Here is a 27,029-nt window from a genome sequence, read left to right as displayed (position 1 = left end):
TATGTTTAATCCTTTTTCGAAAAGGTAATTTTTTGCTCCGTCAGCTTTCATTAAATTTTCGATTATGGTGTTCCTATTTATTAGTTGGACTCCTTCCAACTCTTTCGGTAAATTAGCTTTTTTTTTTTTCCACGATCACATGACTAATTAAAATTCGAGTTTGAACTCTGACGATCAGAATTCTTTGAAGTGGTCGCCGATCAACTTTTAATACGTATTTAGTTCCGAAGCATAACTTTTTAGTTGAGGTATACTATGATATTGTTCTTCCTCACTTGACAAATCATCATCGCTATATTCAATTGGTATGACTTCAATAAGTTCCCCAATAGCGACGGAATTCATTCTCTTTAAGAGATTATTAGATTCATTAACACTTAAAACAACATCATTGTTAACAATTGGACTTTTTCGCGAAGTATTTTACAAAATTTCGCCACCATCAGGTTCACCAGCCGCCAACTTGAAAATCGCACTAAAATAAAAAAACACGTCTGCACTCGACTAAAAAGTTTTAGTATATGTTTTTTTCCGTATTGTCCTCGTTCTTAAAATGAGGGGGTTGTTCAACTGCCTAATTTTGTAATTGTGGCTCTAAAATTTGAAACGCAACTTATCTAGCACGAAATCCTTTACGTTTTTCATTACAGATGTCACAAAACGAATCGAAACTCTTTGATCAAGTTGATAGGTCTCTCCTACATTATTAGTACCTTAGTGACTTGGTTAACGCAGGTGAACAGCTCATTTGAGTGTTCATAAGCGTTGCAAACGCTAGAGCTTTCGCCTACGACCATACCACGGTGAACACACCCGTTCTTGTCCGAATACGGAAGTTAAGCACCTTCAGGCCAGGGTAGTACTTGGATGGGGACCTGGGAACTCCTGGTGCCGTAGGCTTTTTCTTACTTTTCTCACCTTTAATACTAAAATACATCTTTGCTCCTTGTCGATTAGACAGCTCTGAACATTGTTTCGGCGTAAAAGACGTAAGAGTTGAAGTATTTTTATTTTTCGTTTCAAGCTTTAATATTTTTCAGTGTGCAAATACTCACCTCTATATGTTTCATATATCGGCAATCAAGTGAACCACCACGTTATTCAACAAAATCTCTAAAGTTCAAAACAGAGCAAAAGATGCTAATCGAAAATTTAATAACTACACAAATCTCACCGTCGAAGAAGTGCTTGCAAATCAACCAATATTCAATAACATAACTTACCTATACGCTACAAACGCAAAACCTTCGAGCCAACTTCTCAACACTTTCTAAACATTCAAGTCTAGATAGTCTTTAAAGTCTTGAATATGATTTTGAAACTCTTTAACGAATTTTAAAAACTCTAACACCATTGTTAACATATTTGAAAAAACGCTGAAATGTTCTTTTATGCTAAGTAGATTGTCATTCAAGTGTACAGTAAATGTTATAAGTAAGAACTGTAAACTGTAACTGTAACAGGTTCTTGTTGACTTGAAAAAAGAAAAACTTCCTTGTTTTAGTGCTGGGTTTATGCGAGGAAATGACAAGTTCGCATTGCTTCGTTTGTACCAGCAGCAGCAGCAGCAGTAAAGCCTCGTTTAAAAAGAAATCAACAAGCAAGTAAATGTAATTTATTAGATAGAGTCTTTAACTACACTGTTCGTCAAATATCAAATATACAGGTACCATTTGCATATAAATTGCAACATTAAAAAAAACGTGTAAATTTGAAAACTAATCCGTAACAATAATCTGTAAAACTCTGTTAAAAAGCTCAAAAATCAGTCTATGAAAACATAAAAATGCAAAAGAAGAGTCGTTTGCACTGACACGTCAATAAGACGTGCAAGTATACTAGAAAGTTGCTTTTGTTTGGTTTAGTTTACCCACTCCCGAAACCCCGAAAAATCGAAATTTTGCGTCAAAATTTTTTGATGCCTTTTTTTTGTTGTTGTTTTTTTTCTTTTATTTTAAAATACCAAATATTTACAATTTTTTAATAACATTAACTAAGGTTTTATGTTTTTACAATATATGGTTTTACAGATTTTCACAAATATATACGTTTTCTGTTTTGTAAGTTTTGTTACATTATTTTTGTATTTTTAATTTTTTATTTTTTGCCGTTGTGCGGAAAGAAATGGAGTGTTTAGATAAGGTTAAAAAAAAAAGAAGAGGTTCTAAAGTAGGTTGAAAGAAGATTCATAAGGTAAAAATGATTTAGATAAAAAGAAATTGAAAGAATTACAGGACTTTTACTCAAACATCACGTGACGAAAACTTAAATAAACACTTATGTGTTAGAAATTTATTTCATAAAATAAGGGCTGGCAGTGATTTGCTAATCATATATAATAATAATTTTTGTTGTATAAAATAAGAAGATTTGCAAGAGGGAAGAAAATCTTAACTAAACATGCAATGGGCCGTAGTTTTATTTTAGCTCATATGTTTAGTTTCAGATTTCCATTCTCTACTTGACAGAAAACATTTTTAATTCAAAAAAACTCACAGAAAATGTCGGCGGTGTTTCTACGGACATGATAATTATAATTTTTTCGGTAATAATTCCTGATGTTCCTGATTATTACCCTGATCACTGCCATTGGGTCAATTTTTTTGTTGCTGAACATGTGGTGGCATCTACTGTTCCATATTGCCCTCATGATGGTTTGAGTGAGTGTCAACAGCAGCTGCGACTGTCTTTTTGTTTTTTGCTACTTCTAAGTAAAAATTTTTGGTTGTTTTTTAGGGGGATGTAAAAAGGGACCCGTTTTTGCCTAATATTTCTATTGTTGTTTTGTAGTACTGAGACGTTTTGTTGTCCAAGTGTTTTGGTAAATTGTTCTGTTTTAAAAAGTTCCAGCTTTGGTTTTGGCTCGTAAATTTTATAAGTGAACTCGCCAGCCAATACTTCGAAAAGTAGTAATAATCGTGAGCTATGTCCTCTTCGCATTCTTTCAGTTGAAAGAGTGTTTTGAGACGAAGTGCAAGACTTTGCTCCTTCGGTGATAAAATTCCGAGACCCCCGCTTTTGGCGGGTAAGAAAAGTTATTCTCTCTTGACCGGATTGTAATTCGTCTTTTGCCACAGGTTTTCGAAAATGGCTTTGTGCAGATGTTCTATTACCCATTCGGGAACGAGCAGCACGTTTGCCAGAAACCACACTTTTGACATTGCTAACGTATTTGTCAACGTAGTCTTTCCCCTAAATGACAAAGTACGCAGTCTCAGAAACTTGAGTTTTCTCTCTACTTTGTTTAGAGTTACTAACCAGTTGAAATTGGTAGTATCGCTCAGTCTGGTGTAAAAAGTAACACCTAATATTTTGAAACCGGTGTTGTTGTTCCATTCTATGTCGTCCAATCCCGGGTGCATTTTAGGATCAAAACCCCCAAGGGCGAGACCCTTGGTTTTTGAGGCGTTGATCCCTGAACCACTTGCTTTTTCAAACAGTTTTATTTTTTTGAAAAAAAAGCGGACTGATTTTACGTCCCGGGCAGAAAAGTCCGAATCGTCTGCGTACAGCTGTATTTTGAGGGATTTAGTTGTATCTGGTAACGGGAAACCCTCTATTCTGCTGTCCGCTGTGATCACCAAAGCGAGAGCTTCGGCTACAAAAACGTACAGCAAGAGTTAGAGGGGTCACCCTGTCTTACTCCTCTTTCCGTAGGAAAGGAGGCTGATAGGACACCGCAATTCAGAGCAGATGCCAAAACTTCTGAATATAAGGTGTTCACAAAAGATACAAAATTTTCTCCGAGATTGATTTTTCGGAGAATCTGAAGCAAGAAACGCACGATCGACTTTATCAAACGTCTTTTCTTGGTCTATTGTCAAAATGAAACTAGGTAGATTTTTAAATTCCGCGTAATCGATAAGATCTCGAACTGGATGTATATTAGAGAATATTGTTCTACCTGGGATTCCGTTAGTTTGATTTGGTTCTATAATTTTCCCCATTACTTTTTCAAGTCGTAGGGCCAGCGCTTTAGTGATTATTTTGTAATCAGCGCCGATTAAGGATATGGGCCTCCAGTTTTTGCATTCGGTAAGATCTCCTTGATTGGGGATCAGTGAAATAACAGATTTTTTCATAGAGTTGCTGGTATTTTTTTCTACGAAAAGTATTTCGTAGGCAAGTTCTTCAAAATCTTTTTCTAAAGTGTGCCAAAAAGTTTTATAAAATTCAGCTCGAAGTCCGCCATAGCCCGGAGATTTTCCGTTTTCAAATTTAAAAAGGGAAATCTCCGGACTATGGCGGAGATTTCCCTTTTTAAATTTGAAAACGGAAATTTCTTTCAGTTCCACGCCGGTTAGGCGGGTGTTTAAAAATTGATTTTCATCAAACGTTTAGTGATGTGTGACAAGACATATTTTTGGGTGTCTTTGCATACACTAGTTTTGGTGTAAATGTTTTTATAATATGAAACTAGGGAGTTTAGTATTTCACCAAGTTCACTCGTCAATGTGCCGTAATTCTTGCGAATTTCAGTAATTGACTTGTTTCGCTGTTAAACTTTTTCCAAATTATACAGAAATTATGAAGGTTTTTCTCCTTTTTCGATTAGTTTTTGTTTCGTGCGAATAAACGCTCCGGGAAACTAGAGCAAAAAAAGAGCATCGCGTTTTTCTTTGATGCTATCTAAATTCGGGTTAGCGTTTTGTCGCTCTCGTTGGATTTCGTTTTTAATCCTTTTGATGTTTTTTTTGTTTTTCGCACTTTCCTGTATCGAAATGTGTTGTAATTCAGCCCTAACAAAAAGTTTGTAGTCGTCCCACCATTTTTTAAAATTGACGTTTAGGACCGTTTTTTGTTTGCCAATCTTGAATTAAGAGCTCAATTTTTAGCCTATGTACCTCTATTTCCAAAAGGTCGGAAAAAGGGTTCGTGATAGCTTTGTTGTATGTTTTTTATGGCGACTTTTTCAGGGCAGTAGATTCTGTCGAGTCTACATTTAACCGTCTGATTGCGCCATGTGAATTCTCTTTTGTTGGGAAATTTATAACGATAAACATCGACGAGGTTACACTTACCTTGGAGGACCCCGAGTTCAGCAATGCCGTAGGTGTGATGTTTAGCGTTGTTTGTACCCTCTGTGTCAAGAGGCAGGCTTTCGACCATGTTGAAATCCCCGGCCATCAGGACGGGTAGTCCTGTGTCCTGCAAGAAATCTCCAAGGTCGCCAAAAAAGAGGCGCCTTTCTTTCGTCTCATTAGGTGCGTAAATATTTAACACCTGCATTTCGTGTTCATCAATTTTTATCATGGCATTTAATATTCTTCCGTTTTTGTTCCTTTTTAGTTCGTGTAAAGAAACATTGGATTTAGAGAGTATCGCCACCCCACATAAGTAATGACTCGGACCAGAGTTCCAAATAGACTCGCCAGTCCATTCGTCACTCCACTGTTTAACAGTGGAAGGTCCGGATTTTGTTTCCTGAAGGAGGATAAGATCGAAGGTGGACTTTTTGAGAAACCTAAAAAAATTATCGCATTTGTTATTGTCGTTTAGACCGTTTATGTTGCACGTTAAAATATTAATAGCCATGATGGAGAGGATCAGGTTTCTTAATTTGAAAACTCGTGTACCTTAAACATAAATATAATAATTTTACAACCTGACATAAAAAACACATACATATAAACCTTAACCTTATAGCACGAGTTTTCGTTTGAACAGACGTAATACGAATAATAGGACGCACTGGACCATAACATTCCACAAAAAAGCGTGAACTACAACAATACGAATTACGTCAGCTTAACCGCTTTTCAAAAACGTGACATGCATAATTCATGAGTAAAAAAATAGAACGTAAAAAAAGAATTTTTGTAGAAAGAAAAAGAAATAAAAGTTAAGAACAAAAAATTCGAAATAATAATTTGGTTTGAGAACAAGGCAAAAATAGTAAGATAATAGGTAAAAAAAGGGAGAAAAAAATAATCTTACGATTTCTTTTCTGCACATTGTTGGTTTTCATAATCTTCATCGATTATTAAAGAGTCCGTTTTGACATCGAAACACATTTCCACACTTTCTTCTCACAAAAGTACTTCTTCTATCGACATGCCTTCCTTTACATCGTTCGTGTTTATTAATTTTTTTGGGGTTTTGCATTCCGACTGCCCCAAACGTTTTCTGGTCAGTTGGGTGGGTTTTGCTTTTGGTGTTTTTGATGGATGTTCTTTTTCTCTACGACATTTTATCCCGGAATCAACTTTAGCATTAACCTCAACACAGGCGTTTTGAACGTCGTTTTCCACATTCACACTATTGATTTGTGTTACTGTGGGTTGTGTGGAAGATACAGGTGAAATGGTTGTGTTTTTTATATTTGGTAGGTTGGGTTCGGGCTGGCCAGAGTGTTTGTAGCGTAGGTTGAGTCCATCGACGTTTTGATAGCGGGGTAGAGGGTTTATGCATGGGTTGTTCCAGTTTTTAATGATAATTATCACATTACCTCTGTATATATCCTCCACATGAGCCTTGCACTTTTGTAAGTAGAAGGAGTCAAACTCACCTCGTCCTGCGGCTAGGTGTTTACCAAGCAGGATGATGGCGCTCTGACATCCATTCCTGAGAGTACCAATAGGAATGTTTTAAACCAAGACGTGAATTTTTCCCACATATTTTTGTTGGAACTTCAACACGCATCCTTACAATTCAATTTCTGCCTCGAGGTAGGTTACGACAGATGAGTTGTTAACAACGGCGACCTCAAAATGCTTATTGGTGTAATGCCTTGTTACACCCCAAACATTGCCAAGTAACTTCTTCTCGGCCAAACATGAAAGAAAATCATTGACGCTCACGTTCAATTCACCGTATCGACAAATAACCACGTTTGAATTGTCAATCTCTGTCTTTGCGTTGAAAATCCCAAGATTAGTTTTCAATTGAACAGCAGTGTTACCAGACGATAAAACACCAGCATAAATTTTAGCCATGAATACAACTCAATAAAAAACAAATTACACTCAAAAATAATCGCGACGAAAAATCTTCAAATGCTAATTTAACAGTAAAAACCACAAGGAAGACAAAAAAGTTTGAGTATGTGTTTTTTTCCGTAGTGTCCTCGGTCTTTAAACGAGGGGGTTGTTCAACTGACCATTTTTGTAATTGTGGCTCTAAAATTTTAAACGCAACTTATCCAGCACGAAATCCATTACGTTTTTCATTACAGATGCCACACAACGATTCGAAACTCTTTGATCAAGTTAATAGGTCTGTCCTACATTATTGGTGACTTAGTGACTTGGTGAATGCGGGTGAACTGCTCATTAGAGTGTTTACATGCGTTGCAAACGCTAGAGCTTTCGCCTACGACCATACCACGGTGAACACACCCGTTCTCGTCCGATCACGGAAGTTAAGCACCGTCGGGCCAGGGTAGTACTTGAATGGCGGACCGCCTGGGAACTCCTTGTGCCGTAGGCTTTTTCTTACTTTTCTCACCTTCAATACTAAAATACGTCTTTGTCGAATAGACAGCTCTGAACATTCTCTCGACGCAAAAGACGTAAGAATTGAAGTATTTTTATTTTTCGTTTCAAGCTTCAATATTTTTCATTGTGCAAATATTCAGCTATATATATTTCATATATCGGCAATCAAGTGAACCTCCACGTTATTCAACAAAATCTCTAAAGTACAAAACAGAGCAAAAGATGCTAATCCAAAAATCAATAATCACACAAATCTCACCGTCAAAGAAGTGCTTGCAAATCAATCAATATTCGATAACATAACTCACCTATACGCTACAAACGCAAAACCCTCAAGCCAACTTCTCAACACTTACTAAAATTTCAAGTCTTGATAGTCTTTAAAGTCTTGAATATAATTTTAAAACTCTTTAACGAATTTAAAAACTCCAACACCATTGTTAACATATGTAAAAAAACGTTGAAATGTTCTTTTATGCAAAGTAGATTGTCATTTAAGTGTACAGTAAATGTTATAAGTAAGAACTGTAAACTGTCACTGTAACAGGTTCTTGTTGACTTGAAAAAAGAAAAACTTCCTTGTTTTAGTGCTGTGTTTATGCGAGAAAAAGACAAGTTTTTATTGCTTCGTTTGTACCAGCAGCAGCAGCAGTAAAGCTTCGTTAAAAAAGAAATCAACAAGCAAGTAAATGCAATTTATTAGATAGAGTCTTTAATTACACTGTTCGTCAAATATCAAATATACAGGTACTATTTGCATACAAATTGCAACATTAAAAAAAACGTGTAAATTTGAAAAACTAATCCGTAACAATAATCTGTAAAACTCTGTTAAAAAACTCAAAAATCAGTCTATTATAAGACATATAACAATGAATTTATTTCAATAAAAACTGATTTTACAATGGGGGACAAATTTACACTGTTTGGGTGGGCTTTTCGTTATATATATATATAAACACAAAATATAAAAACTTAATAAATTTAAGAGTCTTGATAGAAGAAAAACATAATAATATTACTTTTTGTTTTTAACACATAGAATGATTATAGAAAAATGAAAAAATTACCTTTTATCAGGGATACTTATAGTTTCCCATTTGAAATTTAAAAACCCAAGTTGTTAAGAAGAAATTTAATATATATATATATATATATATATATATATATATATATATATATATATATATATATATATATACATACACACATATACATATACATATATATATATATATATACACACACACACATGCATTCACATACACATATACATACATACATATACACACATATAAATATTCATACATAAGCAATTAAAATGCGCACGCGCTGAACAGTTATATTACAAATATATACTGTTTTTATCTCTCTTTTTTTTTTTTCAGAGACAAAAGAAACCATTTTAAAAGATAAATATTTCTCTCTCTCTCTCTTTCTCTCTCTCTCTCTCTCTCTCTCTCTCTATATATATATATATATATATATATATATATATATATATATATATATATATATATATATATATATACATATATATATATATATATGTATATACATATATATATATATATATATATATATATTTACATATATATATATATATATATATATATATATACGCATGTCCTTCGCACCGAATGGTTACCCAGGACATGCTAGTTAATCGTGTTTTAGAAAATATTGTCGTGGGTATTAATCCACGAATTAAAAAAAAATCACACAACCTTCGCCCTCACAGGACAGCTAGTGTCATGTCCGTCATCGTTTTAACTATGGTTGAAGGCCCACGTTTCACCTCACAGAAAAGATTTCATGTTATCAGGACCAACAATTCACCATTTTTTCAAATAGTGAATGTTAAGTCCTAAATATTACTTATGCTAATTGCATTATTTACTGAGAACATTTTGTGAAAGTTTTCAATGTTGTTTTCCCTTGAGTATTTATTATACTGTATTTTTCAGATATATTTAATTTCTTTTAAAATGTTTTCTACAATTCTTTTGAAATGTATATTTTTGTTTTCTTTTAAATTAGAGTTTCTGCATTTCCACAACTCACTTGTAGTGAGATGTGTTAGAGTGTTAATTATTTTTGCCTTAATGTCATTTTTTGGAAGGTCCTCAATGTTTATAGAAAAAAATTGCATGCGCCGAGTTGAACGGCTTTTCAGGAAGAAGTTTTTCATAAATTATTCAAATTTCTTTCTAGACAGCTCTGGATTTGCTGCAAAAAATAAATGGGTGTAGAGTGTCTTCCACTCGCTTACAAAATTTGCAATTGGAGTTGCCGTGGAATTGTCCACGTTTAGATCTCCAAGAGTTTGTTTTTTCTATAGTTGAAAGGGAGTTTGTTAGAATACGCCAGTGCGTATTTTGACTGATTCCCTGAGCGTAGGAGTCAAAATTCCTTTCCTAGATTTTGATCCCGGGTAAGGTCTTTTGAAATACCGCCTCCCATCTCAATTGTATTAATTTTCAGCTTAAATTTTCTTTTTGTTGCATCATTTAGGTATAAATGCTTTTTGGTGTTTTTTATATAATGTTAAAAATATCAGCATAGCCTCTAATTTCCCTATTACGTCTTTGTAATAGAAAGGTAAGCTGTTTAATGATTTTGGGGTGTTATTTGCAGTTAGAAACTGCCATTGCGGGTATTTTGTTCTTGCCAAAGTTGCCAAAGAGTACACTAGATAATATTTTTGAAGGTAGAAATCGTCATGAGGTTGATCAAGTTCGCTCAGACGAAAAATGTATTTCAACCTCATAGCAAGGCACTGATTTTGTGCATCTAAAATGCCTAGGCCGCATTTACTAATTGGCAGTTTTAAAATATCCCTTATTATAGGTTCTGCGTTTGCGCTCTGCCATAGGTAATTCCAGATTTCCTTGTCGATTTAGTTTAGTCTAAATTGGACAGAGGAAATCCGTTTTCCACAAACCAAACCTTTGACAGAGCTAGGGTGTTTACAAAAATCCCTATGCACTTTAAAGAGATGTTTCTGTATTTAAAATTATGTATTTTTTTTTTGAAAGCTTTTAAAGGCTTTGTGAAGATTTATTCTGCCTGTAAAGGCTAAATCTGTATGGAAAGTTATTCCTAATATTTTTATTCCTATTAGGTTGGACCATTTAATTTTATAATTTTTTTGTTTAAGTGTTTTAATTGTGTTTTCGTAACCTAAATATTTATGTTTGAGCCCGACGCGTATTTAAAGTTATTTAATATTTTAAACGCTTCTGTTATTGATCGCGATCTTCTAACAAACAATGTTGTATCGTCAGCATACTGAGAGACTTTTAGGTTTGTTTTGGAACCTGGCAGTGGAATGCTGTCAATGAGCTGGTTGTTTTTAAACTCGAGTGCGAGCGTTTCCACTGCAAGGCAGTACAACATCAGAGATATCGGGTCGCCTTGACGGACGCCCCTCTCTTTTTTAAAGGGTTTACTCATATATCTATTGTTAGTGACAATGGATTGATTAATCTTTATGCTTTGTTTTATTGCATTGATAGAGTTAGTGCCTAAGTTAATTTTTTCAAGGACTTTGATTAAAAAGGATCTATCAATTTTGTCAAAAGTTTTCTCCTGATCAATTGTTATTAAGCAACTTTTTATATTTTTTTCATTTGTATAATGAATTATATCTCTTACAAGAAATATATTTAAAAATATATTTCTCTCAGGCACCGATCACGTTTGTGCCGGCCCGAGTAAGATTTGTAGTAGTTTTGAAAGTCTTAATGCAAGCGCTTTTGTTGCAATTTTGTAGTCAGCGCTTAAAAGAGAAATTAGTCGCCAGTTTTGTAACAGCGTTAAATCTCCATCTTTTGGCAATAGGCTGATTAATGCTGTTTTTTGAGACCATGTCAATTCATTTTTTGTGTTAAAAAATATAATGTTAAGAAGAGCGGTAAGTTCCTCACCGTATATATCCCAATTTTCTTGGTAAAATTCGACAGGCAAGCCATCTATACCCGGAGTTTTCCCTTTATTTAAAGAGTTAGCTGCATTAAATAATTCTTGTCTGCTAATGTTTTTATTTAAGAGGCCGTTCTGATTTTCGTTTAATATGTTTTTTATATTAGCAAGAAAAGTGTCTTGCTTTTTAATATTTAAAGTTTCAATTTAGTATAACTTTTAGTAAAAAGTTCTAATTGTTTTGAGTATACTTTTGGTGTCTTTATACACATTTTTTCCATCAGTTATTGTTTTAATAGTTTTCTTTTTTTTGATTACTTATTTCTATTTAAAACAAGGCTTTGGATGGTTTTTCGCCCTCTTTAACAACGAGTTGCTTTGTTCTTACAAAAACACCCGTGTTGTTAAAGAGAGTTTTTTGCACTTTTTCGAGCTGTTTAATTTTTTCAATATCGATGTTTATTTTTTGTTTTTTAAACTCAATTTTTGAACTGAAACTGTTTCTTGCATTTTCAGTTTATGTTTTATTAAGTTTAGCTGTTTCCATGGCAATTTTTTTTATTTGAGTTTTTATAAAAATAACAATCAATGTCCCTCCTTTGATTGTTATTTTCGTATTTAAACTTTTTATTTCTTTGCTTTTCAAAGTCCGTTTTTAGTTTATTTTTAAATTTTTTATTATTTAAAATACTGGTATTAAGGTGCCAGTATCCCGACCCCCTTTTGCTTATTTCTTCAAATACAATTTCGCAAAGTGCTGCGTCGTGATCACATAAAAGATTTTTCACACACGTGCACTTGCAGTTGTTAAATTATAATTACAGGCATAAATGCGGTCTAACCGACTTCGGAAATTCTTATTTTCTTTTTTATAAGTAAAGACTTGTTTTTGCGTGAATTGCGTCCTGAAGACGTCATTTACTTTATATAGTTGCTTAAACAGATTTACATTTTTTAAGCCAACAATGTGGTTTATATTTAACATATCTCTACCTTGCCGGTCTATACTTGGGTTTTCAACCATGTTAAAGTCTCCTGTTAGCAGTAAAAAAGCACACACATTTACATGCTTACTTAATTTCTTTATAAAACGCTCCTTATGACTGTGTGTGTTAAGCGCGCAGATATTTATTATTCTTAGATTATTTTTTTTCAATGTTATATTGACAGCAAGAATTCTTCCATGTTTATCTTGAGTAATACTTTCAATTTTTATATCTTTTTTAAAAAGAATAGCAACACCACATTTGTGGCTGTTAGCGCTATTCCATATTGATGTTCCATTTGTTTTAGTTTTCCATTCTATAGCCCATATAATAGCCGTCTCGTCGGTACTGTGGGTTTCTTGTACACAGTAAATATCATAATTTAGATCTTGTAAAAAGTTCATAATATTTTTTCGTTAAGCCGCGTTATTAAGGCCATTTACGTTGTTTGTAAGAATTTATACTGCCGTTATAAAAGAACAATAGAATTTTTTAAACGCACGCTGTAGAACAAAAGGAATTCTTTTTTAATAAAAATTTTTTAATTTTTTCTGTTCACTGAGGCGTATACTTAAAATTTTTGCATTTTAAAACTTGGGCATTCAAAAAGGTTAAAATACTCGCTAAAAGTTAAACAAAATTTAAATAAAAAAATTAAAAAAAAAACTTAGAATAAAAAGACCAACTTACGTGCCTCCAGAAATCACCATTTCCTCGACATCGTGACTCTCGTTGTTCCTGTTAAAATCGATGTCGTGTTTTCCCTCCGCTTTTTTTTTGCCCGGTGCATCGAAAGAATATTGCTTTCGCTTTGTTGCTTTTCGTGTTTTCTTTTCTATTTTTGTAGTATTCGTTCTGTATTTTTTTTGTTGTATCGTCTTCCTCTATTTTTGTTTCCGTCGTTTTCTGCCCGTAATTTCTTTTGTTCTTCTCTTGCTTGATCGTTTGTATTTTTAACTATTTTTTTGAGAGGTGTTTTTTCCTCTTTGTTTGGCTTGGGTGTTTTACCAACTGCTTGAGGTTTAACTGCTAAACAATTTTCAGGAGTTGCTGTTGTTGCAACAGGTTTATTTGCTTATCTCTCTCCTACGTTTTCGACAGCTTGTCTTGTATACATTGTTCGTACAGAGTATCCGAGGACGTTCAACATTTTGGGAATCGTAGCCAGCATGTCCTCCAGAACTGCAACAAGAATGCCACTGTAGAATTCCCTACCTTTAGCAGTTCTCTTCATTACAGGTCGTGTAAACACATGCCTTTCGTACCCACGTTCCTCAAATACTCTGCCGTTTTGCTCGTATTTCGCCTCTAGTTGGAGGCCAAACACCGACACATGTGTCTGAGTTGGCCTGTTCACCAGTGGTTTAAGGTAGGGACTTGACTTGGTGAAAACGTGGTGAAAACCCAAAATATCAAGGCCCCTTTCGAGGAGTATAAGTTTCGTTTCCTCGGTCTTCATGACAATCTCGAGTACAGAGTTTCTATAGATAAACTGTAATCCTTCCAGATGCTCATCAATGTTTTCTTTCTCAAGTGCATTGAGAACATCGTTTATATTCATCCTTGTTTGCACAACACTCAGAAGGGTTCTGTTTAGAGGTTTTTTATTGCTGGTAATATTTTGCTGTGCAGCATTTGCAAAGCTTTTCTTTGGTGGTGTAATTTTTTTGAAGTTACCTTATTTTCGACATCGCTATCTGAATCGTCGTCGTCACTTGTATCAGAGTTTATCCTGGTGATCATCGCACCACTTGCTACTGCTTTCATTTTCATTAAAACTATTAAAGATTCATCTTCAAGGACTTTATCGTCGTTCGATTTGATATCTTTTAAGTTATTTTGATTTTTAGTTTTAAATAAACTGTTTTTAATTTGTCTTCGAACGCCATTTTTATTTTCTTCTTTATAACAGCTTGTGAAAACACGTCCGATTGCCTACCTTATTTTTATTTATGGTATTGCTTTATTGTGGTCATATTTTTGGCTCTCTGTGTTCATCCTATTTTTCCATAGAGGGGGTATGGAGTTTAAGATTGTTTTGTTTCAATTTGCTTTGATTCCAACCTGATTGCAGTCAAGAAATCCAGGAGCAATAACCTTAGCAAGGTCTGCTAAATTAAGATTTTTTTTACTTTCTGAGTCCGTAGTTGGTTTTAGAGAGGTGTGACGATGTTTGATAAAAGGATTGTTATATATTGGCTGGTTCATAAGTTCTTCGAATGATATTTTACTGTAGTTTTCACTTGGAATATATACTTTACTCCAATTATTCATCATTTGTCGATAATAAGGAGGCAGGGTTTTTAGAGATTAATTCGAATGGGTGCTGAAGAAGATTTGGTTTTCTTGTTCAGATTTTCTATATTTGTTTATTATATAAGATGCGGTATCTTTCTTCGCGCCTTTGCGGTTTTTATCAAAGAGTTTTGAAATCCAGCTTAGTTGAATTGATGTTAGTTTTCTTTTCATGTCTATTATTTTGAGACCCCCTTTTTTAATCGGAAGATTTCTTTTTGGATTTTGATGGTGCTATTTTCCCAGAGGTAAATATTGATTTTTTTTTCCAGATGATTGATTTTTTTATCATTTGGTAGAGGAAGTATAAATGCTAGGTGATATATGCTGCTTAAAAGACTTTGATTAATGACTATTCTTTTGCCTTTTAAAGATAAATTGAAGCGTTGCCAGCTTCGGATTTTTTTTTCGATTTTTTTAAAGCATTCATCTCATTGGTGGTTGTGAATGCGATTAGTGTTTGTAACGTTGATTCCGGGACTTTTGAGGGATTGTTCATTCCAAGAGAAGTTTAAAAGTTTTTCTTTGATTTCGTTTCTGTTTTTACCCAGCCACAGGCCTTGGCATTTGTTGATGTTTATTTTGGTTCCGGTGGCTGATTTATTGAGGGCTAGGGCTTCACCAAGAGCTTTAATGGAGTTGTCTGTTGTCAGATAAAAGTTGGTATCGTCTGCATACTGTTGCAGCTTGGTTTCTTTATTATTTACTGTTATTCCCTTGATGTGAGGGTTTTTCCTGATGTAACCTGCAAAAATTTCTGCTTGGATGATGTATAGAGTCATAGAGAGTGGGCATCCTTGCCTAAATCCTCTTAGTATTTTTATCTCTTCCGATAAGCATCCATTTATTTTTAGTTATGGGCTGATGCCGTTCTATAATGTTTTAATTAAATTAATGAAATAAATACTAAATCCAAAATTATAAAGGCAATCAAATAAAAAGTTCCTATTGACTCTGTCAAACGCTTTTATTTGGTCTATTGATATTAGAGATGCATCTAGATTGTTTTCGTTAGCGATGTGTATGATGTCTCTTGTGTAGGAAAGGTTATCATATATGGTTCTATGGGGGACACAAGCAGTTTGGGTTTCGTTAATTATAAAAGGGAGGATGCTTTTGAGTTGGTTAGATATAATTTTTGTTAGTAGTTTATAATCAGTGTTTAGTAATGAATTTGGTCTCCAGTTTGAGATATCTGATTTGTTACCTTTTTTGTATATGCATGTAACGATTGCTTGTTTCTGTGAATAAGGCATATCTCTTTCTTTAAATACGTTGTTTAAATTAATGTTAGTGTTTCGCCTAGTGTTTCGATGTTTTGTTTATAAAATTCTATTGTTAAACCGTCGTTTCCGGGAGATTTATTTGTTTTCATGCTACGGAGGGCAGTTCTTATTTCGTCTAAGATTATCGGTGTATCCAGTGTTTGCTGTTGCTGATGGGTGATTTCGGAGATGTCTGTATTGTCTAATAAATATTTTTGGTTGATTACACTATTTTTACTTTCTCTATATAGCTTAGAATAAAATTGTTGAAAGCTTTTTGTGATTGCCGGCGTGTCGTTTTGTTCCACGCCGTGTATGTCATTTATTTTAGTTATTAACTGTTTTGATAATTTCTCTTTTTCAAGTTGGAAAAAAACGTTGCTACATTTTTCACCTTGGTAGCGCCATTCAATTTTGGCTCGTATAGCAGCACCTTTTGTTTTATTTTTTTCAAAATTTTCTAGCTTTATTTTTAGTTAAGTACTGAGATTTTTCATACGCGGGTTGTTAAAGGCTTTTTTTAGCGCATTTCTAAGTTGTTTTTTTTAATTATATTCCTCACGCCGGTTTTTTATGGCTTCCAACTTACTAAACTTTCGGGAAAAGCATTTAATTTTATTTTTTAATGCATCCCATTCGGTATTTTTGTTTTCTGATTTTTTAATAATCATGTTTCCAGTTTTTATAATTCTTGTAATGTTTTCATTGTAATACTTGTTTTTTAAGTTTTTGCTATTTAATACCCAAACAACTTTTTCTATTTTTAAATTGTTTGTTTTGATGATAGCATAAACTGCGTTGTGGTGATCAGAGTGCGTCATAGGTTCATGTGTTATGTCAGTACACTGACGCATGTGATTACTTAAATAGATTCTGTCAAGGCGTGAAAAGGTGACGTTGTTAGTGAATTTGTATGTGTATTCGAGTTTGTTAGGATTAAACTTTCTCCATGTATCTTCAACATTTAATTTTTTTAATAGTGTTTTAAAGGACTCTGTTAATAAATATTTTTTTCGAATAATTTGGAGATAGCGATCAATGTCATTAAGAACCATGTTAAAATCGCCTCCTAATATGGTTATATAGTTATGGTTTTAAATTTTTTTGCGATATTTCTTTTCTTTATTGCTCGTGTGAATATTATTCTTTTCTTTGTGAAAATAATTCTTTTCTTTATTGCTCGTGAAAATAATTCTTTTCTTTATTGCTCGTGTGAATAGCTCGACCCGGATTTTGCATAGATATTTATTATAAGAAATTTATCGAGTTGATTTTCCATAAATACATAATTAAAATATCCATAATTATCCGCAAAGTGTTCGACTATATTTAAATTATTTTTGCCTGGATTAATTAAAATTAAAGTTCCTTTAGAATGGGGTTCACCTTTAGAGTAGAAACCTAGATTTTGCCATTTCAAAATAAAGTTATCAGCTTGTTTTTTATTTAAATGGGTTTCTTGGAGTAGGAAGATATCGAAATTCATTTTTTTAAAGTTATCAAGAATAACATCTTGTTTAGTTTGGTCATTGAGACCGCAAACGTTTACCGTGAATATTTTTATTGCTTCTAATTTTAATGATAATGCAAGTTTATGGTATTTGGTAACGGATATGACGATAATAAATAAATGATTTGAAAAAAGATTGAAAAATTTAATCATATCATACCGCCCATTGTCGGGGCATTCTTTTTGGGTCTTTCTTTTGAGGCGTTTGTGGCGGAGCGTTTCTTTTATAAATGTTTTTTTTCACTTTTCATTTCAATTTCATCTGTTTCATCTTCCTCGCTTTGACTCGCCTCGTTGTTTTTTTTCTTATTCTTCTTTTCATCACGTTTTTTGGTTCGGCATTTAACAATCTCAAAAGTAGGTTCCGTAGGGGTAGAGATAGGTATTTTGCTTTCACATAGTTTTTGTATTTTAATAATTCCATATGAAAGTGATAGCTGGTTTTCGGTTTCCTCCACAGATATCTCGCTTGTCGTTTTAATAGGCTGGTTTTTCTCTTTTGATGTGTCTCTTTTTTTAGGTGATTTGGTTTTTTCCTCAACTGTTTTTATCACTTTTTGAGAGATGCATCTCTGTTGCGGAGGGAGCGCGTTGCCGCATGTTTTACATAGGAACGATTTACCAGCAAAATGCAGTGTAATTTTAATTTCTTCAATTTCGATTTCGTGGGGTATTTCCTCTAATTTAACGCACGGTTCAAATCTGAATAACCTTCTCCCATCCTTCAGATTTTTGTCGAATTGGTAGGTTGTATGTTTTACTGAATATATATCACATATGAAAGGGTCCATTTCAGCTAATATTTCGTTGTCCTCAACAAGAGGATCACATTTTACTGTTATTAATAACCCGATCTCGCTTCTGATACTAGTGTTGATGTTTCTGGTACATTCAGAGATTTGGAAATTTGTATCGTTTAAGATACTAGCGTCGCTAGCTGATTTCAAATCTAGAACCCAGTTTCCTCTGGAGTTATAGGTAAGACTCTGTACTTTATTTAATCCAATAACTTGCGATATTTTTACGTGTAACTCTTGAGCACGATGTTCTTGATATTCTCGGTTTAAACTTTTTGCCGGATTCATAAAAACATTTAAATCTACAACACATTCCATTCTATCGATTTTTTTAACCGCTGAAGCATAACTCGACAAAAAAACGTTCAAAATATTAGAGTTTTTTAGCTAAAATTGAACTCTCAAAATGAAGAATAAACAACCAAATAAGATAAACTTTAGAACTTCGCCAGTCAGATCAATGAAAAATACACAAAAGAACTTCGACTAAAAAGTTTTTTTTTTTTTTTGTATTGTAATTTATTTGGTCATCCGACTATTTGCCATACTAACCCTCATAAAAAAAAATTTACAAATAATCCGTAAAAAATAAATTCCCCCGTTACAAAGATATCATACAAGAAAACACCAAAAAAATAAAAGATAACAAAAATTAAACATAAAAAACACGTAAAAAATAAAAACTTTTTTTAAAGGAAAAAAAATGAAACTGACAAAACAGATTAGTCGCGTCCTTTTTCTATTAAAACTAAATCTTGTTTGAAATATTTTAAAAGTTATTATTGATTTTTAAGCGGTTTTAAAAATTTTATTCAACAATTATTTTCGTTTTAAAAGTGTTCTACATTAAATATCATTATATTAATTTTAATTTCGTTTTAAAAATGTTCTACTTTAAATATCAAAGTATATAATATAAGGCAAGAATATAAAATTAAAGTGTTAAGAATATAAAAACAACGAATATAAAAACAAAGAAGTTGAAATAAAAGGAACTTATCAAAAATTCAAAAGTATTATTCAAAATAGTCACATATATCTGCAACTAAGTTTAATTTTTCATTACAAAAAATATTTCTTATTTCTGCCATGTGTTTTTCTTGTTTATTTTGTTGATTTATTATTTGTAACTCATTTTTAAATAAGTTTTCAATTTTAACATTTAACTTTTTTAAAAGATACCTTTTCGTAAAAATTTTATTTTCATAGTAACTTTTCATTCCATTAAAATAAATTTCTACTAATAATTTTTCTAATAAAATAGTGCCAAATTCTCTCTTGCTTTTTTTCCGTAACCAAATAAAATAAATTTAAAATTGTTATTATGAGGGTATTCCATAGGGTAAAGCTGGTCTAAAATATCTAAAACATAAAAAGTTAAAGGTTGCACTTTCTCACATTCATACATCATGCGAGCAGTACTTTCAACTTTTGTTTTGCATTGCGCGCATAATTGATCTTTTCTAACTTTTATATCAAACATCTTTTCATTTGTGGGCAATATAAAGTGTGCAATTTTATATCGAATTGCGTTCGCTTTATTGTTAGTACTTCTTTTAGAAAGATCAAGGAAGAAAGATTTCCAATCTTTCTCGTTTATATTTTCCATACTTTTAAATAAAGTCTGCCAATTATTATATTTAAATTCAATTTTATTAATTGGTTTGTTTAATAATTTATATAAAGTTAGAACTGTTAAACTTTTCCATTCGTATTTTGATTTTCTTTTGGCTAAATATAGAGGGGCTTTTTTATGGTCATATTTTTGACCTTGTTTTAAAATTTTTTGTTTCCATTCTCTCGGTAAGGCTTTAATAATCTGTTCTAACTCGTTTTCACTCAAATTTATGCTTTTATAATTTAAAAATCCTGGTTGAAATGTTTTAGCAATATCAGCTACAATCACTATATCGTTATTTATATGAACTCTCTCTCGAATTAAAAAACTTTTGGGTGAATTTTTGATCATTTTATTATAAAAAAGGGGTTCATTTAAAATTTCTTCAATTTCCATTATGGGTATGTTATATTTTTCTTTTAAACTATGCCAATTGGCTAATAGCTGAGCATAAAATTGTGAAAGTTGTTTTCTGTGTAGGATTAGTTTTAAAAATGTGTAGGTTTTGGTTAGCGTTTCTATGCGAATTTAATATATATATCATTGCATCTTTCCATGGTTAACAGTATTGTCATTGTGAATTTTGCTTATCCATTGCAATTGGATAGCTTTAAGTTTGTTCGTTAGGTTACTTAAACCTGCGCCGCCGTGTTTTATTTCTTGTTGCGTTTTTATTTTGTTTAGTCTGCATATATTACTACCCCAAAAAAAATTATTAATCTTTGTTTCCATTTGATTTAAAAATACTTTGCTTGGAATGGGACCAACAAAAGCTAAATGTAATATTTGCGGATTTATCAAAGAGTTTATTATAGTTTTTTTGCCTTTCAAGGATAGTTTAAATTTTTCCCACTTTCGAAGAGTGCTTTCCATTTTATCAAAGCGCTCTTTCCAGTGGGTTTCATACGAAAATTTGCCGTTATTTAAGAAAATTATACCCAAGCTTTTAAAGCTATTTTCTTGCCAATTAAAATTTAAATATTTCTCTTTGTCTTCAAAAACGTTTTTTCCTAACCATATGCCTTGGCATTTGGCTAGGTTAATTTTACCTCCTGTTGCTTTTTTATTTAATTTTAAAGCTTCTCCCACTTCTTTAAATGAATCGTCTCCAGTGAGAAAAAATTAGTGTCATCAGCGTATTGCTGTATTTTTGTTTCATTTCCTTCAACAGTTATACCTTTAATTTTTTCGCTTTGTCTAACAAAAGTTGAAAAGATTTCTGCTTGAATTATGTACAATATCATTGACAAAGGACAATCTTGTCTTACACCTCTTAAAATATTGAACTTTTCTGATAATAAACCGTCTTTTTTAATTTTTGCGAAAATTTTATAGATTGTTTTAATAAAAGATATAAAACTTTTTCCGAATCCAAAGTGTTTCAAACTTTCAAACAAAAATTCTCTATCTACCCTATCAAAAGCTTTGACCTGATCTATAGAAAGTTTGCAAGCATCTAATTGGCGCGTTTTAGCAATGCTTATAATATCTCTTGTGTAACTAAGATTATAATTTATCGTTTTAATACATGCTGTTTGGTTACTATGTATTATATTTGGTAATATATTTCTCAGTCTATTTGCTAAACATTTTGTTAGAATTTTGTAATCTACATTTGTTAGTGATATAGGTATATCCAATTTCCTATATCGTTTTTGTTACCTTTTTTAAAAATGCATGTTATTATGGCTTCTTTTTGAGAATCTGTCATTTCTCCGGTTGACAAAACACTATTTAAAGTATCAGTTAAATCTTTTTTGATTATTTCGAAAAAAAATTTATAGAACTCTATGGTCAACCCGTCAGAGCCGGGAGATTTGTTATTTTTCATTTGTCTTAAAGCTTGTTTTACTTCGCATTCAGAAATTTCTTTTATTAGAATTTTATTTTCTTCTTTAGTCACTTTAGGAACTTTCGCATTTAAAAACAAAAACTGTTGAGAGGGTTTATCATTATGTTTTTTGGTATATAATTTTCTATAAAACTTTTCAAATTCAACTAAAATTTCTTTTTGCTCTGCTTTTACCTCCCCGTCACTACCATTTATTTCTGTGACGTATTGTTTCGCGAGTTTTTGTTTTTCAAGTCCGACGAAAAATTTTGAACATTTTTCGCCTTCTAATCTCCATTGAATTCTCGCTCTTATCGCCGCCCCTTCTGCTTTTTCATTTTCAATGTATTCAATTTTCATTTTTACGTCATCATACAATTTTTTCATGTTAAAATTTAGATGCATTTTTTCAGATGCATTTTTTAATATTTTTAAGTTTAAATTCTCTTTTATTACTTTTTTGTTTTATTTTTTTACTAAACTTTTTCGATATTTCTTTTATGTTTTCTTTACCGGCTTCCCACCAATCTTTAATATTTTCATATTTATTTTTTTGCTGTGTCCATTCGTTCCAGTTCGCTTCTATTAGATTTCTGTACTTGATTTTCTAAATGTTTGTTATTTAAAATCCAAATTTCAGATCTTATATTAATTTTTGTTGTATTTATAATCATTACTTGAGCGTTGTAATGATCAGTTAAAATAGTTGGTTCAAAATATGTTTTAATATAATGCCTAGCTTTTTTACTAACATAGGAGCGGTCTAGTCTCGAATGAGACACACCGTTAGTGGCTGCGAAAGTATATTCATTTTTTTAGCGATTAAAAATTCTCCAAATATCTTCTATTTCTAAAAGATTTAATAAAGTTTTTAAAGTTTTGTTTGACGGACATTCTCTTCTAGACATCGCGGGGTATCTATCTTTTTCTGACAAGGTTACGTTAAAATCACCCTTCATAATAATTTGAAAGTTGTTCAAATCTTTTTTACTAAATTCATTAATTAAATCAATATAAAACGTTATTCTTAATTTTTGAAAGTTTCCACCACCGGAAGGTGCGTAAACGTTAACTATCAAATAATTTATGCCATTAATATTTAAAGTCACATAGTTGAAATTTCCTTTGGAGTCATTACCTAAGAAAATTGGTTTTTCATATTTTTGTTTAAATAAAATTGCTGTTCCACGTGTAAAAATTGCTCCAGGTGAGAAAAAGATATCTCCTTTCCACTCATTTTTTAATAAACAAATATTATCATTATTCAAATGTGTTTCCATTATATTTCTTATTTTTTACCTTATTATTATTATTATTTTTTTTTTTTTTTCTTTTTAAAATAAAAAGCTTTGCATCTTTCCCAGATCAGGAAAAAGCTTTTGAACGATACCTCAATAACATATTAGTAAAAACAAAGATAAAAAACCATACAAGCCACAATAAAAATATAAAAATAATGCAATAAATATACTCATACCGAAAATTGTTTTTTTTTTCCAAAAAAGTCTTTATCTACGATTGCCATTTCGGTTTTTCACCCCTCTGCTCTTTCGTGATCGGTTTCTCTTTGATAGGCGTCTGTGGGTGTAATCTTTTTCTATCGTTTTCGGCCATAGTCGTATCAACAACCGAGTCATCATCATAATCGCTCTCGCTAGATATTTCTCCATCTTCTTTCTTCTTGCTCTTTAACAGATCTTTTTTTTTCTGTGTTTTCGTTTTAACTACTGTAAATGGATCTTCAACTATGATGAGATTTTCAACAGGATGATTGTTTTGGTTTTGTTTCTTTCTAACTTCATCAAAAGCCGATTGATAATCTTTTTGCGTATTTTTTATTTTAATCTTTACTTCTTCTGGTAAAGCCAGACTATTTTTATCTAAAAAATCAAAAACATTTTTATTTTTTAAATAAACAAAATCCGTTACCTTTCCTCTAGTGAACAAAGCATTTGAGGACAGAGGTGATGGAGCAGTAAATTAAATGTTTGTTGTTTTCCAGTTTCTATTTTTTGTTGTTCTGTTTTTGGATAAGCTGCTTTTGTCTTCATCTCTTTGCTTCCATTAAGTGAAGGCAATGAAGAAACACATCTTTCTCTGGGTACATGCGTATTACCGCATTGTCGGCATAAAAATTCTTTTTCTGCAAAGTGCAGTAAAGTTTTGGCTCAGTTAATTTCAATGTTATGAGGAAGCTCTTTTACTAAAACTTTGAGTTTTAATCGAAAGAGTCTCCTACCGTCTTTAACTGTTTGATCAAAGCTGTACGTAGTGTGAGTAATCGATAATACACTTTCAACATATGGGTTTAAACACTCTATTAAATCATTTTCACTAATTGTTGGATCGCTTTTTATTGTAATCAAAAAACCGTTTTGATCTCTTCTTCTAAGATAAACTGGCGAATTACAATCCGTAACCAATATTTCATTTCTTGTCATTAATATCGCATCATTAACTGAGTTGAAAACTGCAATCCAACGACCATCATGATAATAGGTGAGGTTTTTGAGTTTATTTTTACCAACTTTTTTGTTGATTTTTTCAACTAGTTCCTTGGCTCGTTGATTAACATATATCTGATTGCCAGTCTGCTTTAGATCCATAAACCCTTTAAATTCAACAACTCGTTCGCTCATAGAAATCTCTTTCAAAGCCACGTTTGCGTAGGACGCCATCTTGAATTTTTTTTTTTAACTTGTAGAAAAAACACATCCGCACTCGATTAAAAAGATTTAGTATGTGTTTTTTTCCATAGTGTCATCGTTCTTTAAACGAGGGGGTTGTTCAACTGACCATTTTTGTAATTGTGGCTCTAAAATTTTAAACGCAACTTATCCAGCACGAAATTCTTTACGTTTTTCATTAAAGATGCCACACAACGAATCGAAACTCTTTGATCAAGTTGATAGATCTCTCCTACATTATTAGCGACTAAGTGACTTGGTGAACGCGGGTGAATAGTTCATTTGAGTGTTTATGAGCGTTGCAAACGCTAGAGCTTTCGCCTACGACCATACCACGATGAACACACCCGTTCTCGTCCGATCACGAGAGTTAAGCACCGTCGGGCCAGGGTAGTACTTGGATGGGGAACCGCCTGGGAACTCCTGGTGCCGTAGGCTTTTTCTTACTTTTCTTAACTTCAATACTAAAATACATCTTTGCTCCTTGTCGATTAGTCAGCTCTAAACATTGTCTCGGCGAAAAAGACGTAAGAATTGAAGTATTTTTATTTTTCGTTTCAAGCTTTAATATTTTTCATTGTGCAAATATTCAGCTCTATATCGGCAATCAAGTGAACCTCCACGTTATTCAACAAAATTAGTATTCAACAAAAGTACAAAACAAAGCAAAAGATGCTAATCTAAAATATGTTTAAAAACTGCAACACCATTGTTAACATATGTGAAAAAACGCTGAAATGTTCTTTTATGCCAAGTAGATTGTCATTCAAATGTACAGTATATTTTATAAATAAGAACTGTAAACTGTAACTGTAACAGGTTGTTGTTGACTTAAAAAAAGAAAAACTTCCTTATTTTAGTGTTTATGCGAGAAAATGATAAGTTCTCATTGCTTCGTTTGTACCAGCAGCAGCAGCAGCAGCAGTAAAGCCTCGTTTTAAAAGAAATCAACAAGTAAGTAAATGTAATTTATTAGGTAGAGCCTTTAATAACACTGTTCGTCAATTATCAAATATACAGGTACCATTTGCATACAAATTGCAACATTAAAAAAAACGTGTAAATTTGAAAAAATAATCTGTAACAATAATCTGTAAAACTCTGTTAAAAAACTCAAAAATCAGCCTAAGAAAACATGAAAATTCAAAAGAAGAGTCGTTTGCACTAGCACGTCAATTAGACGTGCAAGTTCATTGGAAATTTGCTTTTGTTTGCTTTAGTTTACCTACTCCCGAATCTCTAAAAAATCGAAATTTTGCGTCCAAATATTTTGATGCCTATCTTATTTTTTATTTTTTTTTCTTTACAAAATATATACATATATTTCATGACAAATAATTTACAACTTAGGTATTTTACAATTTTAGGCGGGAATTTCTCCAAACATATATAATAAATTAATTTAACATAAAAAAGAAAATATTGAAGGATTTTACAATAAAACGGTGGTTTACAGAAAGTTTTTTGTTTTTAAATTTTTCTTGCCTAAAAGAAATACGTCGTGGCGATTAACCCACGACCTTATAATATAAAAACACAACCTTCGTCATCACCGAACGACTAGGGTCATGCAAACCCTCGTTATTAAATAAACAAATATCCGTGCTTATAAATAAAAACATCGTGGCAATTAACCCACGACCTTTTAAAAAAAAAACACAACCTTTGTCATCACCGGACGACTATGGTCATGCAATACAAAAAAAACATTAAAAAATTGTGCTTATAATTAAAATGTCATGGCGATTAATCCACGATTTTATAAGATAAAAACACAACCTTGGTCTTCACCGGACGACTAGGGTCATGCAATCGTAAAATTCAAGTAAAATGGTGAAATACTCTTTTTTATTCCTAATTGGGAATCCATTCCTACAGTTCTCTGTCGTCTAAACGGTGAACGTTAGGTCTTGATTATTACTACTACATATTGCATTGTTAACGGAAAATATTTTGTAAAACTTTTCAACATTGTTTTCTCTTGAATATTTACTATATTTAATTTTCCATATATATTTAATTTGTCTTAATACGTTTTCTACTATTCTCGTAGAGTTTATATTTTGGTTTTCTTTGAGTTTCAAATTTCTACTTTTCCATAGTTCTGAAGTAATTATACTGGTTAAAGTAGTAATAATTTTGTCTTTTTTGTCTTTTTTCGGGAGTTCTTCAATGTTTATTAAAATAAGAGCATGTATAGAGTTGAAAGGTTTCAAAGGAAGTAACCTTTCATAAACAAATTTTAATTTTTTCCATACCGCCCGGGCATTCGTACAAAAGAGAAAGGGATATAAAGTGTCTTCGTTACGGTCGCACGTTTTACATTTTGAGTTGCCGTGGTATTGTACACGTTTCGTGGGCCGTCTGTTTAATTTTTCTAAGGTTGGCAGCGAATCCGTTAATATTCGCCAAAGTGTATTTTTACTTGTACCCAGTGCATGCGAGTTGAAATTTCTCTCCCAAATTTCGTTCCACGGAAGCTCTTTTTAAAACTTAGCATTCCAGGAAAGTTCAGTCAGTTTTAATGCTCTAAATTGTGTTTGATTACAAATATGAACATAAATGTTTTTATTAGTTTTAGGAGCTTTTTGAAAAATTTTCATGTCTTTTTTAATTATATCAACTGCATTTTTATAATAAAAGGGAAGATGCTTTATATATTTGGGGCTGTTATTTCCTG

General features: G+C 32.2%; 2 non-coding genes and 1 pseudogene across 2 annotated transcripts; all 3 read left to right on the top strand.

The window, feature by feature from the left end:
• Positions 1 to 785: 785 nt before the first annotated feature.
• Positions 786 to 900, top strand: LOC136075627 (5S ribosomal RNA; annotated as a pseudogene).
• Positions 901 to 7,309: 6,409 nt separating this feature from the next.
• Positions 7,310 to 7,428, top strand: LOC136075617 (5S ribosomal RNA). The gene has a single exon (XR_010636067.1). It is a non-coding gene; the product is annotated as a 5S ribosomal RNA (ribosomal RNA).
• Positions 7,429 to 24,668: 17,240 nt separating this feature from the next.
• On the top strand, positions 24,669 to 24,787 carry LOC136075618 (5S ribosomal RNA). Its single transcript, XR_010636068.1, has one exon. It is a non-coding gene; the product is annotated as a 5S ribosomal RNA (ribosomal RNA).
• The last annotated feature ends 2,242 nt before the right edge of the window (positions 24,788 to 27,029 follow it).

This window comes from Hydra vulgaris, chromosome 01 (genome assembly GCF_038396675.1).
Source record: "Hydra vulgaris chromosome 01, alternate assembly HydraT2T_AEP".
NCBI lineage: Eukaryota > Metazoa > Cnidaria > Hydrozoa > Anthoathecata > Hydridae > Hydra > Hydra vulgaris.
This window is presented reverse-complemented; position numbering and strand designations above follow the sequence as displayed.